Below are 10,756 nucleotides of genomic sequence, written 5' to 3'. Positions count from 1 at the left end.
TTTTTGTCATATCGAGTGGCCGCGGCTCCGTATGTATGTATGCACCCTTATATGTATGTAAATATGTCTAACTGTTCGACAGACGCGAGTTAATGCGACTTAGATTCCTTGAACAATTCCAGCGAATCACACATTTCTGTCCGCAAAGCCGCATATATGTACCCTATGATCAAAAAGTACCGGGAATGTTTAAATAAAACATAACAAAGTTAAATTTCAGGCAAATTTATATTATCTCCTTCAAAATATGACCCGTCTGAAGCAACACACATGTGCCAACGTTTAATCCAGTCCTCCAAACACCCCCGGCAGGCCGACATGGCCTTCAGCTCCTTCGTCGTATTCTCTTTGATTGGTGCGATGGCGCGTTATCATCATGCAAAATCTAAGAATTGTTTGCTCACATTTCCGGCCGTTTGCAACATACAGCATCTCTCAAAGGCTTCAAAACGGATAAATAATATTCTTTATTGACAGTCTGGCCCGATGGAAGGTACTCATGGTGGACTATGCCTTGGCAATCGAAGAAAACAGTCAACATCACCTTCCCGGAGCTTTTTGCTCATAGGGTATACATATCCCATCTTTTCACTGACGGACAAGAAGGCGGTCGCAGTTGTTGTTTTTTATATGCATACATTTTTCGTTCGTTGAAGGCTTGTATATATTTATATATTATACATATGCGTGTTTGGCTTTCTGGATGCATCCATGGATATTAGAACATTTTCTCATCAATATGTGTATGTTCAGATTTGACTGAAGAGATTAAATATAGGAATGCATATTCATACATACATATGATTGCCTTTATGGCTGTTTTACATATAAATCAATTCAAAAGAAGTATGAATAATGTTATATGGAAAATAAATTTATAAATAACAGGTATTAGAAAAACCTGAATACACTATTTTAAATCAATTCTAATTAAACCAAATACAAAAAATTAAATAAAAATATCGAACAAAGAAAAATACCTAAGGGACTTGAACCTGAGTCAAATATGGGACGATGTACTGCATGCACGACACGTCTTTCACGATTTTGCTAAACCACGAGTATAATTACTAATGAAATTTTCTAAATCACTCATTTATTTGATTCGCAGTTTTATATGCACATATTCTGCGTTAATTGAAAGTTTGTATGCGTAATTATATGCATATGTATGTGTGTATGCGCGTTTGGCTTTCTGGACGGATATTAGAATGATATTTTCTCATCAATATAATTTGGATTTGATGAAAGAGATTAAAGACATATGTACATATTTTCTGTTTTGATTGATTTATATAAAAATCAGGTCATATCCAGTATGAACTATTTTATACCGAAAAGAAATTTCCATTTATGAAATACAAAAAAAACAGTACTTTAAACAAATTTTAATTAAAATATGCTCAAAAATTTTACCAAACTTTCCTGGTTTGAATTGTAAAAAAAAATGTGCAACGAAAAAAATATGACTTCAGGACTTGAACCTGAATTAAATACGTGCCAAAAAACAAAACGAATAATTCCGCCGACTTTAGCTTCTGCACCACAAATTAACTGCCGCGCGACCTTCTTAATCGCAAATTTATTCGCTTCGCTGTGGGCATGAAATAAGTCGATTCTCTTAGTAGTGTGGCGAAAAATTTTATGAAATCCCTTAGTAGTGTGGTAAACGCAGAAAAAATCTGAATTCCTGTCCTAGCGTGGTAAGTAAATAGAGAAACCCTCCACTTGCGTGGTAAATATCTGCAATCCCCCACTAGTGAGGAAAGTTGAATTTGAAAATTCCTTAGTATTAACCCTTAACTGGTCCGGCGTCGTCTGAGAGACTACGTCATATAAACAAATCCTGTTTATTTGCTACTGGAACCACCTACATACGGGTCGCTCCGCCTATTCCTTCCCTTATTGGTCATTAAAAAATAGTCACATTTCAGTCGATTTTGTTCAGTTATACTCTAAGTTAGGAACGATTATATTTGCGCGGTAGTCTGTCAGACTACGCCGGACCCTTTACGTTACTTTAGTGCGTGTTTCAAATATATTGAGTTATGGCTGGGCCATCTAAACGGGTGCGTTTGGGCGATTGTGATTATGAAGAAACTCTCTCTAAGTGGAATAACGAAGACACTGATAGTGGTAGTGATATAGACGATGTGTCGGACGACTATAATATTGAGTCAGAGCATGACACTAACTCGGAATTATCTGAATGTGAGGAGGACAATGACATTGATGAAGTGGACTCAACGGAAAGTGAAAAGAAATATATATATAGCAAAAATCAGTATAGGTGGTGTACTTCAGAAGTTCGTCCATCATCTAAAGTCCGAAAACATAACATTGTGATGAAAGTTCCCATACTGAAAGCAAAGGCAAGGATGCTTGGTGAGTCTGCAGATCCGCTAGCTATTTGGGGCTTACTTTTTAGTGACAATATATTGGAACATATTATGTAGTGCACTAACAAAAAGCTAAATTCGATGAGTAAAAAATATTCTGCTGTTTCAAAACACCACCTAAGAGAAACAGATATAACTGTGTTGAAAGCTTCTCGTGTACACGGCAGTATTTAATTCAAGTCATGAACACCTAGATTGTCTATTTGCAACAGATGGAACTGGAAGGGACATATTCAAAGCAGTTCTCAGTAAGAAAAGATTTGCTGTCCTTTTGGCTGCGATAAGATTTGATAATCGAGAAGATAGAGAAGAACGCAAAAAGGATGACCCTGCTGCAGCTATATCCTTCGTGTTTAACAGTTTTATAGAGAATTGCCAAAGTTTATATGGATTAGGGCAATCTGCTACTGTAGACGAAATGCTGGTGAGTTTCCGTGGGAGATGCCGCTTTAAGATGTACATGCCAAACAAGCCAGCAAAATATGGCCTTAAAATTCAGTGCTTAATAGTCGCGAGAAACAGCTATCTTTATAATGCTTATATCTATTGCGGAAAGGACTCGGATGGTTTTGGTCTCAGTGACGAAGATAAGAAAATTTTAAAACCTACGCAAGCAGTATTACGCCTAGCAACGCCGCTCTTCAACAGCAATCGCAACATAACAGCTGATAACTGGTATTCTTCAATACAGTTAGTGGACGTCCTTCTAAAGAAAAATTTAACGTATGTAGGCACCCTAAAAAAAAATAAACCCGAAATACCACAGACCTTCCTACCCAATCGCAAAAGAGCTGCTGGATCAACATTCTATAGATTTAGGGAGGAATGCACAATAATTTCCCACGTTGGAAAAGTTGGAAAAGCCACAATTCTGATATCTTCCATGCACGACAGAGAATACACTGACCAAGTAACTAATAAACCAGAAATAATCACCTTTTATAACGAAAATAAAGGAGGAGTTGATTCCATTCACGAAAAGTGTTCAAAAAGTACATCCAGTCGTCGTAGTCGAAAGTGGCCATTGACAATCTTTTTCCGTGTCTTGGATAATTCGGTGGTAAATTCTTATATTCTTCATCAGTGTTACAAAAACAATCCAATAATAAAAGAAAAAAATGTTTTTGGAAAACAGCTAGCTATGCAATTGGTGGAAGATCATATGAAACGGCGCATAACAATGATGAATATACCACGTGAAATACGAACCATGATTAGAAGGATACTTAGAGTTCCAGAACAACCAACTAATGATGAAACAAATCTTATTCTCCAAAAACGTAAGATTTGCCATATATGTCCTAGCAACAAACGCAGGATGACCATGCGTTTATTGCAAGAATCCAGTCTGCTTATGGTGCACAGATCCAATCTGCAAAAACTGTATCTCAAACTTGTGAACTTTGGGCCCTGCTGGATACAAAACCACCTTCAACTTTGCATATCTTTATGAGTTTTATGGTTATATAATGATTTACAAATCAATTCTTAAAAAAAAATAGTTGACTAGCTTGTTCTCACTTTTTTATGATTTTCGGAAAGAATAAGCTTTTTTTTTGTAGATGTGTGGTACATTATTTCTTCTTGTGTTTATAATTTGTTAGACTTTGCCCCAATTGCATGTATTTTTACTAAATGTAGTTCATTTGTGTTCATAATATCGATGTTTATTAAAAAATAATAATAACTTTATGTTGTGTTTTATTCTTGACTACGCCGGACCAGTTATGTTACTAATGGAGTTCCGGACCAGTTAAGGGTTAATCTACAAATTAGTACTCGAAAAAAGCTCATTTAACATTTTCTCCTTCTCATTGCATTAACATTCTCTGCTACAACTTAGTACTCGAAGAAAGCTCATTTATTGTAAAATTTGCTCCTTCTCATTCCATTAACATTCTCTGCTGCTAGTGCATTTAAAAGCTCCCTGCCTTTCGGGTTCGTTCTTTTACATCCCAACTCTGCTGCCCACGCATTGCTTAGCGTCATTAACCAGTTCATCCATGATGCTGGCAAAGGAACTCAGATAGCCGGTTGTTGCAACTGGTTTCCCCAGATGGGTTGGGTTACTCCCGCAGCTCCATATGACACACTTGCGTTGCTGGCCCATGACGCCTCATGCCCAGCTCGCATTCTACAATATTTGGGTAAGCAGGTTTTGCGATGCTTCGCAGTGGTTGAGGTTAAGTTGCAAGACCTTCATACTTTCTTCTATTGGGCTGCTCTCTGGAATGCGGGGCATGTTCGCCCTCCCGACATATGATTAGTGACTCTTTTGCCGTGCTGTAGGCATAGCGCACACCTCGGCGTATTTATGCAGTTTTTAGCCTTATGGTCTTGCCCTCCACATCTGAAGCACTGAGTAGTGCGGTCATCTTCGCTCTTGCAGTTCCTTGCCAGATGGCCAAAATCGTGGCATTTGTAACTTTGTTATAGCTGCCTTTTCCCTAATGCGGCAGTAAACCCAGCCAATACGTATTATGGATAGGCTTAGCAGTTTTTGTGCGGACGCCGATGGTAGGTTGATGGTGCATGTCTGCGTGCCACCGTATGCTGTATACATTACTCGAATGACCGATAGCGTAACTTTTCCGTCAGGGAGGCTATTATTTATCGCCTCTAACACTTCTTCTCAGAACGTCACTTCATCAATATCCTTTATTTGTGTGGCCGTTTCTTGTGTTAGGGGGCGAACCTGTGCACTTTCGCCGAGGACACCTTCTATTGCTGTCTTGAGCTTTTTAGTAGCTGGATCAGCTTGCCGCTTTAGTTCGAATAATAATTCGTCCTTCGCTGGCTCAGTTCCTTGAGATCAGGCTGCGATTTAATTTTTTTTAGCATTTCCGCGTATGAAAGTTCACCGACTTTCTTCAGGACCAATGCGTCGGGTTTCGTTGGTATTTTTTGCGTGGTTTTGCTCTTACATTTGACCACTGTTGACCAGCCTTCACGTGATTGGGTGCCCTCCACGCCTAGGTCGCATTCGTGTCTACTGCTGCCACGCTTTGTTTGTTTACAGCAACCACCTCTTTTGGTTGGTTGGAGTAGTGTTGTTGCTCTTTGAGCCTGGCCTCTATTGGTCCTCTCGGCGATTATAAGCGGATGCACTTTGCTATTTGCTGCGGCGAATTGGGCGCATCCCGCCCGCTATTGGCCGCTGTGCGGGCTCTCTTTGCTTGCTTTTTGCGATCGTTCTCCATTGTGTCAGTTTGTGTGCTTTGATTGGCGCTCACAGTGGGTGGCTTAGATATGCTGTTGCGTGTCGCTTTTTTCCAAGAATGTTAGAGATAAGATTGCGCCCATCAGAGAGTGCGTGACGTCACGTTTGCCGGGTTGTGCAGTGTTCCCAACCATTTGCTCTTCGCAATAAATTTAGTGCTCTTTTATACCCAAAATGCGAAAATTTTTAAGTTTCGTGTTTGTTTCTGTTTTTTAATTCAAAGCTACGGAAACTGTAAGTTAAAAAAACTGTATTATTAAGATTTCAGTGCTATTTAAAATTTGTTGATTCTTATAAAATTTGATATTTTGAAAGTGCAAATTTAATTTTTTGCTCCTTTTAAGGTTATGCAAGAATATTAAATCTTCTTCTCGCTACTCTTCTTAAGATTGTAAACCTTTTTACACATTTTAAAAAGCGTTTGAACTTACTGAATGCGAATTAAAGCCATAGAGGTGTAATCGTTTCGTCCGGTCATCAATCCTTAGTGGGACATAGGGCATTAAGAGGTGTATTCATAGAAAAATGAGCAAAAAAAATACCAGTCTAACGGTTAGACTTGATAGAAGTGAAACCTTCCGTAAAACAAACTGAGAGAGAATAAGACGAAAGCAGCATTAGGAGCGGGATAATTATAGGTTCATTATAATATTGCTATAAAGTTCATATTTTATTTTCTTCATTTTATCATTATTCATCCTCAATGTTTTCAATTTCAACAAATGATACGAGTGGCTTATGATAGATAAAATATGATACAAATGCTTTGGTTTCGATGTTGTCAAAAAAAATACCCAAACGGACCGAAGAAACAGACTTACAAATTTCTTCCATTTTCGTCTACTTGTATTCATATAAAAATTTATGGCTCTTCCCACCAAAGCTAAATGTATTAGTATATTTTTTCTTGTATTTATTCAAGGCTGAAATCCCGGCGGTACTGCAATACCGGGTCAACCCGTGGCAGAGGTGGAGAGCAAGCCCCTAAAACACTCCGCCCATTTCCAAAAATTAGTTTAACATTTGTTGTCCTCCGATGGAGGATCTATCAGATGTTAAGCTGATAACCACACTACCTAGTCAATACATTTTAAATAATAAACCTAATAAACCTTTTGAGAATTACACTCTCATTCATATAAAAATTTATGGCTCTTCCCACCAAAGCTAAATGTATTAGTATATTTTTTCTTGTATTTATTCAAGGCTGAAATCCCGGCGGTACTGCAATACCGGGTCAACCCGTAGCAGAGGCGGAGCAAGCCCCTAAAAACACTCCGCCCATTTCCAAAAATCAGTTTAACATTTGTTGTCCTCCGATGGAGGATCTATCAGATGTTAAGCTGATAACCACACTACCTAGTCAATACATTTTAAATAATAAACCTAATAAACCTTTTGAGAATTACACGCTCACAAAAATTATTTATATCAACATATAATATAACGCTTCGTAACTAAATAACTTTTAGGCCAGCACCTACAGCATGACGCGGTAGCCGAGCGACTAGCAATGTGAGCTTCCGATCCAAAATCCTTGGTTCGAATCACAAGAAAAAGAAAAAATAAAAGTTATTTTTATTTAGTTCGTCGCTACGTTTATATCAACATATAATATAACGCTTCGTAGCCAAGTTGGTCGCTTTTTTCGTTTCACTTTTTCCCAAATCACTCCCAACGATTCTAAAGAAGTTTTCACTTCAAAAATACCAGAAAATACTAAAGAAACATTTTCACAAAAAGATTACCTTATTACAAAAGGTTACCTTATTACATTGCAAAAAGGAATCCACGCGCATTCAAAGGAACAGCATTGTGCCGAAAATTATTAATTATGAAGCGTAAACAAAATTGCCCCATAATATACTTAGACACCTTTTTAAACCTTTTGTATGAAGTGTAACGTTATTATTTGGTATATGAATACTTATATTAAAGTCGAAAAATATGTGTTAAAGCTTTGAAACAAAAAGTAAATATTGATTGAAAAATGTTGGTTAAAAAATGTTAGGCATCGGTCTCTATTGTTATGAACAGTACTGCACATCAATACAACTCACAGAAGCTTCAGTGATTTCTTCAATATTAAATGTTTGGCACTTTGTGCTTCATCCGAAGGCTATGCAGACAAGTAGCCCACGAAAAAGCCGCACTCTTATTTTAGAGTAAGTTTATTTCTTTGCTGCTAATATGCATATGATTTTGTCTACTTTTTATCAATTGGAGAACCACATACATAAAGGAATATAATAATTTAGCATTTATATACCATGGGAGAAGCAAAAATAATGGATTCGAAATTTTTCGTAGTATCGAAATGTCCGGGCCAGAACTTTTTCATATACTACTTGTTGTTTTCTTGTGCCTCTTAGTGTAGCATCTGCGAACACCAGAGTCACAGCAGCTGGGGCTTTCGAGCAGTTGGAAGACATATTTACATACATACTATATCAGGGTGTATACATACGGTATATACGGAGTCGCGACCACCGACATGACAAAAATTCAAGATTTACCAAATATTGGTAAATAATTTCGATTCTACGCGAATTGGCTATCGAATTGACTATTTTCGCATGGTCGCGAAATTTGGCATATACCATTCACCAATAATCCTGACAATTCAAAAACGCCTACAACTAACACCTAGTCGGACACCCTATAACCATCTGACAGACTGAGAATCTTTTATGGAAATAATGGAACAAAGCCTGGACAGGAAAATCCCATTAAAAACTACCCACGATATTGAAACTGCAATAGCTTTTTTAATGACACGACTATTATGTCACTAAGCCGATCCACACCAACTCTTCAACCTCAATCTAGAAAATATAACATTCCTGACGCAATAAAAAGAAAACTAAGCAAAAAATGGCAGACTACAAGATTTCCGGATGACAACAACTTAACAAATTAACTAAAGAAATTAAAGAACTATTGAAACATGAAAAAGACAAAAAACTAAACAATTACCTTAAAAATATTGACGCAACAAAATCTACAAATTATTCATTGTGGAAGGCGACAAAAAAGATGGTCGGAGTTACAAATACACCTCCCACCAATAAGAACTACAAGCGGAAAATGGGCCCGAACACCATCTAAAAAAGCGACTTATTTAGCTCAACATTTTAAAAATATATTTCAAAATGAAAATAACACCAAATTCGATTTGACTCAAACAACGAGCAATAAAGACGAGCAAATCATCAAAACAACCTCACTAACAGAGATAAAGCAATTAATTTCGACATTAAAAAACAACAAATCCCCTGGATATGACTCCATTTCGGGAAAAATTTTAAAGCATATGCCCTACAGAGCAATGATTTATCTCAGGAACGTTTTTAATGCTGCTATTAAGTTCAAATACTTCCCAAAGACATGGAAATAAATAGGCGCGACGGTTGCATCGTCGTACCGACCAACTGCCGACAATATCAAAAATATTTGAGAAGCTACTCTTTTATCGCATAGAGCCCATTATAACAAAATTAAATTTAATTCCCCAACATCAGTTCGGATTTAGGCGAAAACATTCGACAATCGAACAAGTGCACAGAGTCACTCACAAAATTAATAAAGACTTCAACAATAAACAAGTATGTGTGGCTGTATATCTCGACGTAGCTAAAGCCTTTGACAAAGTATCGCATCCTGGATTACTGCACAAACTCCAATCTTGGTTGCCATAAGATAACTTCCTAATGCTAAAAAGTTACATCCAAGTTAGAAAATTTTATATTGAATATAACGACGCATGTTCATACATTGAGCCTATGAACGCAGAAATTCCCCAAGGCAGTGTATTAGGACCCACTGTGTCTTATTTACACCGCAGATTTACCGGAACCATCTACAGGAAATTGCATGATTGCGACGTTTGCAGATGGCACTGTACTAAACAGCACAAACAAATTTACAAAACGACCTCAACAAAAATTGGACTGGTTGAAAAACAATTCAAGTCAATTACACGAACAGAAAGGTAACCATAGACTCATTAAAGATTGGAAACTCTGACGCGATTACTGATACGAAAGCTAAATACTTAGGCATTACAATTGACTCTAAACTAAACTGGAAGAACCATATAATCAAAAAAAGAAACGAAATTCAAAATCGTTTTCGACAACTGTACTGGCTGCTAGGACCTCAGTCAAAGCTCTCGCTGCAAAACTAGACCTTAATCTACAAAACGACAATTGCACCAATTTAGAAGTATGACATAGAAGTTTGGGGCACAGCTTCTAAATCCAATTTCAATATACTGTAACGTGTGCAGTCGAAGATACTTGGCACGATAACAAATGCACCTTGGTATGTACCAAACCTGATACTCACCGCGACTTAAACATCGACAGAGTTGACGGAGCAATACAAACTGCGAGCAGAAGTCACATAAGCAAACTTCTGACGCACACAAAACCGACAATGAGGGATCTTGCTGATGAAGAAAAATTCAATAAGAAGAGACTTAAACGAATGGACAGGTGTAATATTTTTTGCGAGCACTGCAAGCACGCAAATTGCGGGTAAAACTGGACCGTGAAAAAAGAAAAGCAAAGAGAGCTGGGTGTACATATAATATAGTATGTGTATAAAATACAATTTGAATACTCTAACAGTTTCGCATGACGATTTCATTTGTTTTATAACTATAACTTTCTTTATAACTTTATATGCGGTTAATTGATAGTGAAATTAGTTAATGAGTTTAAGATACTAATTTTCACTAAGCTATTAATTTCTGACCTTTGCAAATATGATACTTATTTAAAGCTTATCGCAATTTATACATAGTTAAGACTGCATGGATGTGTATAAAAATGTGCGTACACAACCATTGAAGGGAGTCTAATTTAGAGCCGATATAAAAACCACGCCCGTTTTTAAATTTTTTACTATATTTAGTTTTAACTTTTGGATGAATAAATTTATTTATTTTTTGACAAGTTTGATTTCAACTTTATTTGTAAAGCGGTTGTACAAGGTGGTGCAAAATTACTCATAAATAAATAAATTACTCATAAATAAACAAAAAAAACATGATTTTGAGTGATGAAGTTTTTATTTTGAACTTTACGCAATCTATTGCTTGTCCGTTTGTTTACTGAAGCTGTTTAGTTCACAA

At 36.9% G+C, this 10,756-nt stretch overlaps 2 pseudogenes; both read right to left on the bottom strand.

The window, feature by feature from the left end:
* Window positions 1-6,532: 6,532 nt before the first annotated feature.
* On the bottom strand, window positions 6,533-6,718 carry LOC129243192 (U2 spliceosomal RNA; annotated as a pseudogene).
* Window positions 6,719-6,816: 98 nt separating this feature from the next.
* On the bottom strand, window positions 6,817-7,001 carry LOC129243211 (U2 spliceosomal RNA; annotated as a pseudogene).
* Between the last annotated feature and the right edge of the window lie 3,755 nt (window positions 7,002-10,756).

Source organism: Anastrepha obliqua, chromosome 3 (genome assembly GCF_027943255.1).
Source record: "Anastrepha obliqua isolate idAnaObli1 chromosome 3, idAnaObli1_1.0, whole genome shotgun sequence".
NCBI lineage: Eukaryota > Metazoa > Arthropoda > Insecta > Diptera > Tephritidae > Anastrepha > Anastrepha obliqua.
Note: the sequence above shows the minus strand (reverse complement) of the source record. Positions and strands in the feature narration are given on the sequence as shown.